Below are 10702 nucleotides of genomic sequence, written 5' to 3' on the forward strand. Positions count from 1 at the left end.
AATAACTGCTTCATCGAGCCGGATAAGCATTATCTCTCCACTGACAGTGCTATTAATAACCATTTGTTGGTTCCATAGTATGGTTATGTTCTAGCCACTAGATATATTTGTAGATCATCTAGATCATTTTTTGATCTCTGCATAAAATAAGTGAGCACTGCGCTTGGCTATCTCCGGCAGTCCCATAGGGAATGATTGGAGTGTTACTGTACTTTAGTGATGAGCGAACGTGCTTGAATGAGGTGTAATCTGAGCATGCTCGTGTCCTAAACGAGTATTTTCCGCGTGCTCGAAAAAAAAAAATGCCCGAGTCACCGCGGCTGCCTGTTTGTTAGCTATGCTATTTATGAGACCTTTTAACCATTATTGTGGACTTTGTATTTATTCACAAATAAAGAAGCTTTGTTTGTTTGTGAAGCTTCTTCAGTAAGCCTTACTGATGGTGGTCAGACCCCCACTGGGGTGGACATATGGAATTTGTCTGAAGTGGAAAGCCTATGTGACTGCAGCTTTGCTTTGAGCTACGGCTACTTTCACTCTAGCGTTGTTTTGAATACGTCGCAATGCGTCGTTTAGGGGAAAAAAACGCATCCTGCAAAGTTGTTTGCAGGATGCGTTTTTGCCCCATAGAGTTACATTACCGACGCTTTGTGACGTATTGACACACGTCGCAACTGTCGTGCGACGGTTGCGCCGTGTTGTGGCGGACCGCCGGGAGCATAAAACGTTAAATGTAACGTTTTTTGCTGCCGACGGACCGCTTTTTCCGACCGCACATGCGTGGCCAGAACTCCGCCCCCACCTCCCCGCACCTCACAATGGGGCAGCGGATGCGCCGGAGAAATGCATCCGCTGCACCCATTGTGCGGCGCATCAAACGCTAGCGTCGAAATCTCGGCCCGACACAATGCGACGGGCCGAATCCGACGCTGGTGTGACAGTAGCCTACTCTACAAACAGCTATACCTGAATTTTTTTCTTCTTACCCTGCTTCTGTCACCAGGGGCGCCACACCTTTATTGCAGATCAGGTAGGTAGGGTAACAATACAGGGACACCAGCCTATGTTCTAACCACAACAAAAGTGTTTTTTAATAATCCTTTGATAATATTGAGCTGACAATATGCACTCAATACACTGTGGAATAAATGCTGGTGTTTTAGCAGGTAGCTTTTTTCATGCATATTTTCTGCACTAGTAGCAGGCAAGCCTTCAATCCGCAACATCATTATCTCATTATTCATATTACATTATTACAATTTAAAAACAATTAGGTGACATAACAGCAGACTGAATGGTGACACTGACGCATGGAAGCACTTGGGTCAGCTGTTTCACGGCCCAGCACAATTTTATGCTAATACTAGAAATAGTTTGAAAACAAGGACAGCTTTGTAAATGATAATCATGAACAATAACCCCTAAACAATACCCCATCGGCGAGGAAGGGGTAAAGAGCACGCCCAGAGGAACACAGACATCACTTGGGACCTTTTCAAAAAGCTTTTTATGCAGGAAGACAAATCTATAGGAAGGAACACAGCAGAAAATACTTTGTAAAGTTGCACAAGTGAGATCCCTGCAACAATGTACCAAGATGTAAATAGTCCTGAACAGTGCCGTATTGTCAACCAGTGTTTATGGGTTGTTCAAGGAAACAATGATAGCGTACATTTTATTTTTACTGGAGAAAAGTTTCCTTAAGCTCTACTAGTGAAACGTAGACTTGTTTTTTTTTTCTTTTTGCACTAATCGAAAAGTCAAAATGTGAGTATTGTAAATAGATGTGATAATAAAGTATGTTTTATGCAAAATCTCTCTCATTGCTCATAAATGCAAAATATGGCATCTCTGTCTAATCGCCGGTGTATGCGCATGAGAAGAACATTTCACTGGTGACGAAGACACGGCTTGAACTTAGTCTGGTGTTTTCTTTGATAACATAGGGATGCAAAACCTGGATGATAAAGAAACAAGACAGAAGAAGAATCGACGCCTTTGAAACATGGCGCTGGAGAAGGACGTCACCAATACCGTGAATGGCAAGAAGAACAGATGAATCAATTTTGGAACAAATCAAGCCAGACATGTCACCCGAAGCAAGGATCACCAACCTGCGACTTGTCTACTTTGGACGCATCATGCGAAGAGAACAATCACTGGATGAGGACATCATGGTCAGAAGAATAGAAGGAACAAGGCGAAGGGGAAGACCAGCGACCTGATGGCTTGATAGTATCAAGATATCAGCGGAGAAGACTCTAGGCTTTCCCAAGATCGATCTTCATCCATGAAGTCACCATGGCTCAAGATTGAGCTAAAGGCCATAAAAAATGTGCACATGGCATCATTTGGACACTGGAGCAGCTGTCGAGTTTTCCCAGGTAAAGTGGCTCTACTTTAATGCTGGCAGTCGTTTTCCAGAAGCGGCATTGGCGGCGGCTTTGTCATCGTTCCTGCAGCGTCTTTTGCTCTATACTCACAGTAAAAAGCGTGGTCAGCTTACCAATGGAAGCCGCCCAAAGAATGGTCATCTTGCTTCTGTTAACTGCTTCGTGGATTCCAAACAAGTGCACAGCATTGTGATTTTGACATTGCTGTGCATTATGTTCATTTTATGGGGCACTTTAGTGGCTTTTTTTCAGGTGGATTCCATGTTTACATACCGTACAGGGTTTTTCCTCTCCTTTCTTTTGATTAACGTATAGCCCAAGTTTAGTTGCAAAAACCTTATCCATGGATCTTCCTCCACTTCTCCATTTTCCTGGCTGGGTTCCCCACTGGTATCCTCTCCCTCTCGCCCTGCCTGGTTTGCCCGGACCTGGCCAACAGGACTGAGGAGCGGCAGGGAATTGGTGCTAATTTTTATTTTTCATACCTCGCAATTGCTATACGTTAATTAGAAGTGAAAGATGAAAAAAACCCTTTAAAGCAATGACGTCATGTTACAAAACAAGTATTCCATGGAGATGATCAAAAATGATGAGAATGTTAGTAGAAACAGCTGCAGGAAACTCTCTTTCTATGGGGAGCTTTTCGAGGAGTTTTTTTTATGTCCTGACGCGGTCTTGAAGGGGTTTTCAAGAGTTTTTGGATAGGTTTTTTTCCTGATTCATTTTTTTTTCAGCCTTTTGATTGAATACTGTCTAGTTTGGAGTGTTCTCCGTCAAGAGCTCCTTTACAGCAGTGACATGCGCTTTCCTTTCAAAACCAAAAGCGGGAGAAAATTGCTCGAAAGATCCATTGCTTGTTCCGCACCAGTCTTTGTTCACATGGCTGCTGCCGTGACTACATCACGTGACCGCTGCAACCAATCACTAAGCTTAGTAGTCTTGTGCTGTTTATTTTGGCATGACCACTGAGTCCAGTCATTTTGCAGATTTATCATCATTGATGCAACTATGTCTGGAAAGACCCTGCTCAGTACGCAAGTTAGAAGGATTTTTTTAATTGTTATTATTATTCTGAGAACAGAATTTTATATCAGTAACAAGCCAAATTAAAGTGACCAACTCCTTTAAGAAACTTTCAAAAAGTGACAACGTCACATAAGTTTACACAATCATATTAATTTGTACATTACTTATCTGTAAAACTTTCTCTAGCCAACGCCTCCTTGTAAAGATCTTAAATATTAGAAATTTGATTTATTTGTTATATGTTTGCTATTATTATCATTATTATTTATGTATTATACACATTATATACTACCATTATTTTGTATTATTTATTTCTTATTTGTGTCGTTATTATTTATTGTATATGTATTATTGTTTATTATAAGCATTATTTATTGTTATTGTTTATGTATTATTTATTATACATTATTATTTATCATTATCTTTATGTACTATTATTGGTTGGCTTTAGTGGCTTTCCATAGAGCGGGTGGGAGGGGGTCCACCGTATCTATACATTCAGAGTCCTGACAGGGCCTGTGTGATATCAAGATCACATGATCATTTACGTGATGGAAGAGTCACAAGGTCTGGGCTTAAATGGCTGAAGGCCAGAGCTTTCAGCGTTCAGTATGTGCGTGGAGAGGGAGCACTCCAGGAAAGTATGGCTGGTACTTGTAAACCTGAACAATGTATGTTCTGCCAGCCGTGAGCAGGAGCAACCTCGCTCACAGAAGGACTGTGTTTGTTCAGCCACCATTTTGTTTTGTTTTGCCCAGAGGGCTGTATTTTCTTTACTACACATTGGTTTATGCTGCCTACAATAAACCAAAGGAAGTTCTTAAAGCCACAGTGTACCCATGACTACCTCCGTGTGCAGCCAAGTGAGCCGCTCTACCACAGTGTATTATTATTATTTATTATTATAAATATGTATTATTATTAATAATAATTATTATTATTATTTAGAATTATTAGGCCTATAAAAACAGGCTAGTCAGGGAAGCAGTGTGGAAAAATAAATAAACTACCCCACTTTTAACCTGTCCTTGAGACAGGGCGCTGCACCAAATTGCTTATGTACCGATATGTATGGAATGTTATTATCCAAAATTAGTGTCCTTCACTTATTTCCTGTTTTGTTGTAGAAGCATCTGTGACATTACATCATTATTACTAGGGATGAGAAAGAACTAAAATGCTCGGGCGCACGTTGCTCAAACCGAGCAATTCCTAATGCTTGCATGCTGATTTGGAGTAATAATGGGAGTTAATGGGAAAGCTGAGCATTTTTCCAGCAGACCCTTCAAGGAGGTCTGGGGGCAGTGGAACTGTACTAATGGATGGGAAAAGTGCTGAATCAAAGGAGAGCAGCATGGGGAAGACCCCTGGAAGCCATCAGCTACAGCAGAACAAAGTGAAGGTTCTGGAGTGGCCATCTCAGTCTCCTGACCTCGATATCATTGAGCCACTCTGGGGAGATCTCAAGCAAGCAGTTGATACTAGGCAGCCCATGAATTTACAGGAACTGGAGGCTTTTTGCCAAGAAGAGTGGGCAGCTTTACCATCTGAGAAAATAAAGAACCTCATCCACAGCTAACACAAAAGGCTGTCATTGATGTTAGAGGGGGCAATACACGGTATTAAGAAATGGGGTATGTGAACTTTTGATCATTTGGATGTTTTGGGTTGTCATTATGATTTAAAGAGAGAAAACACAGTAGTTTGACAACAAGTGGCTTCACCCAACCACTAACCACGAGTGGAGAAAAAGTTTTGACGTTATCATTCATATTCTCTGAAAAAAGGCAAAGAAAGAAGAAATTCTGTCTTGGTACATATATAAACTTTTGAGCACAACTGTACCTTTGCCACATGTCATAGTGTTGTACAAAGAGTACCAGGTACACTACAAACGGTAAATGGTGGGAAACCAACAGAATCTGCCCACCGGGTACCTGAGTGGACACATTTTGCATGGCGCCACCCTGACACCCAGGCAGCGTTCTTGCCTCTTCCACAGCCCGGAACACGTTGTAGAAGGAGAGTGATGATTTATACATACAGTAACGTACAGAGTTATTGTATCTACATGAGAATCATTTGCTTTCTCACAATGCGGTTAAGAAAATGATTCCATTTGTTAATTCTGATATCACTCGAGTCTGATCCCGTCCTTTCATCTCTTCCCTCGATAACATCTCGAACAAAAACTATATTCTTCTCCATTTTTTTGGTCGTTTTCATTCTTCCACTTCAAGGACTATTTCCTGCTTCTTTCCTCCTATGAAGTCGGTCTGACCATGGGCTATTTAACATTTCCCTGTATGTCAAGCCTTTATATATGTACAGTATATATAACCCAAAAATCTGACTATTTAGACAAATATGCAGTCCGCCATAAGGAAAATGCCTGGGTCGGGAGCTGCCTGGGATGTATTTCACTGAAGTTCTACCGGGTATTTGTCCCAGACATATGGACCATCGCTGTCCGGTTGGATGTCCACCCCTACCAAACATCTATACAATTTACACCATCCACATATGGATAACAGCTCTATAATCCTATTATTGCCGGTATATAATTGAACTTTATTTGTATATTTATTGCATTCAGCCCTTTTTTATCCCTCACTGTACAGCATGCTACATACGAGCTTCCTTTTTCTCCTCCATTTCAGTTCTGTTGTAATTAGGCACCGGACCACAAGATGGAAGCAGTCCATCATCCTGATGGCACCCCTTGATTTATAAAAAATAATCTGTTACCGGGGCAGACACTTTTATTAAAACGCTCTATAACGAAGACCTTTCTGGTGGTCGGGGACACATTTAATTAAAAAATGGAAGAGAGACAATTTCAATATGGAGAAATATAAAATCATGACATTTCAAACATTTATTGATATTTTGGTGGGAAATTTGACACGTTGGTAATATACCAACAAAACTGGCACTGTCAGGTCTGCAATATTATATCATACCTCCCCCCGTGCACAGTATGATGCCCCTCCAGTTTACTCCCCAACACAAAGTATGATGCCCCCACAGTCCTGACACAAACAGTAAAATGCACTCCAAAGTCCTCCTCAGTCACACACAGTATGATGCCCCCACAGTCCTCCACAGTACATTCCCCCACAGCATGATGCCCCCAATGTCCCCACATTGTAGGTAGGATGCTCCTAATGTCATACACACAGTATGAAAGCGCCACAGCCCCCCAAATAATGTGATTCCCCCCACGGCCCCCCAGCATAGTATGATGCCCTTATAGCCCTCCACACAGTATAATGGTCCTATAGACGCCTAAACAGAATAATGCCCCTACAGCCCTATACACAGTATAATGCCACTATAGTCTGCACACAGTATGATGTTCCCACAACCAGTCTGCTGCCGCCACAGTCCCTCAAACAGTATGATGCCCTCACAGTCACCCTCATCATATGATGCCCCGCTCAGTTCTCCCCACAACCCCAAAATGGTATGATGCCCTCACACAGTAAAATACCCCACAGCTCACAGTATAGCAACCACAGTTTCTTCCACAAAGTATGATGACTCCACAGCCACCCTACCTAGAATGATACCACTATAGCCCTCCACACAGTATAACGTTCCAACTGTCCCACTACAAAGTATGATGCCCCAAACACAGTATAATTCCACTGCCGTATGTTCACCCACATATAATATGATGCCCCCACATGATGCCTACAACCAGGCACAGCACCTATCTCTGATGTGTCTTCAGCACACGGATTTTGACTTACCCATACGCCTCCTGAGGAACCATATCATGGGGGGGAAACGCGTAGAGGCGAGACCTGAACACAGATAAGTGTATCTGGTCTTTTATTGGTATTCTTTTTGGTATTTCACCATTTGTACGTTTACAATTGGGGCACCATATGAATGTTTATATATCAGTTGTTTTGTGCCCTTGGTAACATGAGATCTCCATATCTGAGTTAGTGTTGTGGCTATGAGCATCTAAGATTTATAAAACTTTACCTGGGGGAGGTTATTGTTATATCCATTTAATATGTGCTAATATCGGTTTAATACTCTGGTGGGCTTTAACAAGGATAGCGTTCTAGACCACCGTGTGCTTGTGTCAGTGGGTATTTGATTTTGGTCTGACCGAGCAATAGGGGTAATTTGGTAAGGCACACTAGTGTAGCCCCTTAGACACCTATTTACAGGTTTCCTGTTTTATAGGGATCGTCCGAGGGTCAGTAGGGACAGCCGCCGAGGAGCGGGGGCGCCAATTTGCGTCCAAGAGGGTGCCAACCTCCGCCGTCAGGCAGGTATTACCAGGTAGGGTTTTTGGAGGGTGCAATAGCCACTAAGTAGGATAGCCATATATCAACATATCTGTAGGGCATGATACGGTCAGATCGAGCTTTCCTAACTTAATTTATTATTGGTGATTCACCGTCTGGTGTTTTTGGTGGTATATGTGGTTTGGTGTGTCTGGGTGCTAGTTAGGAGGTATCTATAGGTATTTAGCATCCCCACATTACTATAGGGATTTGTAGGGCTTTTAGGTTTAGCCGTCGAGGAGCGGGGGCGCCATATTGCGTCCAAGAGGGTGCCAACCTCCGCTGACAGGCAGGGAGTAATCAGGGACATATAGGGTTTTCTATCCTGCTCCCACCCGTCTGCCCTTTAACCATTAGGCCAGATTTTTTATCTACCCAATCCCTAACGATAGGGATTTTGGGCGTTGTGCTAAGTTTTTAATCCCATTTTTTGGTTTTGAAATAAAGTTATTGTATATATTAGTTTTTTTTATTAGTCACATATTATGATGCCTCCAAGACCTCCCATACACAATTTTCCTAGCATCTTACACACAGTATGATGCCCCGACAGCTCAACACACACTGTGACAGCCGTATAGCCACCCACACACTAATATAATTGCCCCTAGATTTCTCCCCATTGCATTATGAAGTTCCTCACAGTCCTCCCACACAGTATGGGGCCGCAAAGCCCCCTCTAATACACAGTATGATGCCTCACACAGCTCCCCACACAGTATGACACCCATATAGCTGTAAGGGGGTACAGAGGCTAGTTCATGCCTCACACTCCTTGATTACGTTCCTGAGAAGCTGATATATATTTTATATGTCTTATAATATTGTCATGTATTCCATGTATTGTATAAATATATATATTCCTGCGTTAAACAGACATAGGGAAAGTGTAGGATTTAGATTTAGCCCGGGGCGGGGGGCACAATAGAGTAAGATAGGAATAGGTTAGACCAATAGGATTTAGTGAGTTAGGAGGGGCCAACTGGGAGTAGTTGGGGAGCTTCTTGGAGTCAGTAAGGGCTGGGAGCCAGGACAGGACAGTTGTGTAATTTTTAAGCTGGAGAGCCCCTCATAGCTCCCCCATACAGTATGATGCCAACATAGCTCACCATACAGTATGATTCCCCCACAATTCCCACACACACAGTATGGTGCCTCCACAATCCACCCATAGCCCCCAAACAGCATGATGCCTCTACAGCCCCCCAACACAGTATGATGCCCCCACACACTGTAGGATGCCCCTATAGCCTTCCACAAGATATGATGCCTCTGATAAAATGTGGTGCCCCTATAGATCCTCACATGGTATAATGCTTCTATAGCCCCCCACACAGTACTGTGCCTCCACAACCCACCTCTAGTCCGCACACAGTATGATCCCTCTACAACCTCAAACACAGTATATTGTCCCTATCGCATGTTTTCCCACATATTATATGATGCCTCCAAAGTTTCCCCACATAGTATGATGCCCCTAAAGCCACCCTCGCAGTATGATGCCCACACGTTATAATGCCCCACATAGTATAATGCTCCCACAGCTCTTCACATAGACTATGATGACCTCACAGCCCCCATAAAGCATGATGCTCCCATACAGTATGATGCCCCCCGCAGAGTGCTGTCCCCACAGCCACTGTCCATGATATGATGCCCCAAAACTCCACCCTCAAAGTACAATGCCACTCACTTATTTGTCGCATTCTGGTGTTATTCTGTTATCTCGCCTTCTATTTTATTGTAGACAATCTATAAGTTGGTAAAAACCAGTGTAACTCACCTGTCCCAGCTCCAGTGTCAGACTTTGCTCCCAAGTCAGCACCAGATTACTACAGTTACCAGGCAAACACTTCTGATATCATCCTCCACGGTCGCCTTTTTAAGTCAGGCTCGGGTATCTCTACGCTGCCTGAGTATTGAGGTATCACCTGTAAATAGAGTCAAAAGCACCAATATTAAAAAGGTTCATAAATCTTCATTAATCACAGCATGGCAGAAATGTAGATTAAAAACAAGGTCACAGTGGATGATGAGACAGAATCAACAACATGGTGTGATGAACCCCGCCACACATGTACTGAAGTAAATCTGCCATATAGAAGGTGGTGACATGTGGGGTGCAAGTCACAAAAGTGAAGGCACAATCCAGATGGTAAAATGCCATACCATATGAATACTACATGGGCCTCACAAGTCCAATTCTGTTGTATCATCGCCTCCGCTCCGTGCTGCTCACCCTTACCTACAGCTTAGAGAATCCATTTTTCTCTATCGCCTTTCATTGGGGGACACAGAAACCATGGGTGTATGCTGCTGCCACTAGGAGGCTGACACTATGCAAATAAAAAAGTTAGCTCCTCCTCTGCAGTGTACACCCTACCGACAGGAAGTAGGATATTCAGTTTAGCTTAGTGTCAGTAGGAGGTGGACACGGGTCTTTCATTAGACCCTTATCTACCTCAATGTGCGTCGTTTCTTTGCAGATTTTTACAGAGGGATACAGGGTGAACAGTCACACCTGTAGTCCCACTATGCGGACTATGAGTACGGCGTGTACTGCCACCCCGTATCCTCATAGATCCCTCTCCAGGACCAAGATCCTAGCACACAAGCGTGCTCAGAAGTCCGGTCCTGGCTCCGTCCCCCACCCACTCGCCCACCAGAGCCTGTCGGTTGGAGGAGACGAGGACGTCCATCACAGCTCCGTGGACGTCTGATACCTTCAGGTTAGTAACTGCGTGGGATGTTTAGGTGAGTATTTCCCCTAAATTTCCAGATCTTCCCCTTACTCTCTCACGGTGTGGGGGAGTAGTTGGCCCTAAATACGCTGCACTATCTTCTATGGCGGCGCTGATTTTATTTTAAAAGGGATCCTAGGGGCACCAAGACGAGCAGTGGCTCTGCACTACGGGCTATCCCCTTCATCGGGGCCGCAGTGCCCTCCCTGCGGCCACACTGCGCAGCGGCCGCAAT

This window comes from Ranitomeya imitator, chromosome 9, assembly GCF_032444005.1.
Source record: "Ranitomeya imitator isolate aRanImi1 chromosome 9, aRanImi1.pri, whole genome shotgun sequence".
Classification (NCBI taxonomy): Eukaryota; Metazoa; Chordata; class Amphibia; order Anura; family Dendrobatidae; genus Ranitomeya; species Ranitomeya imitator.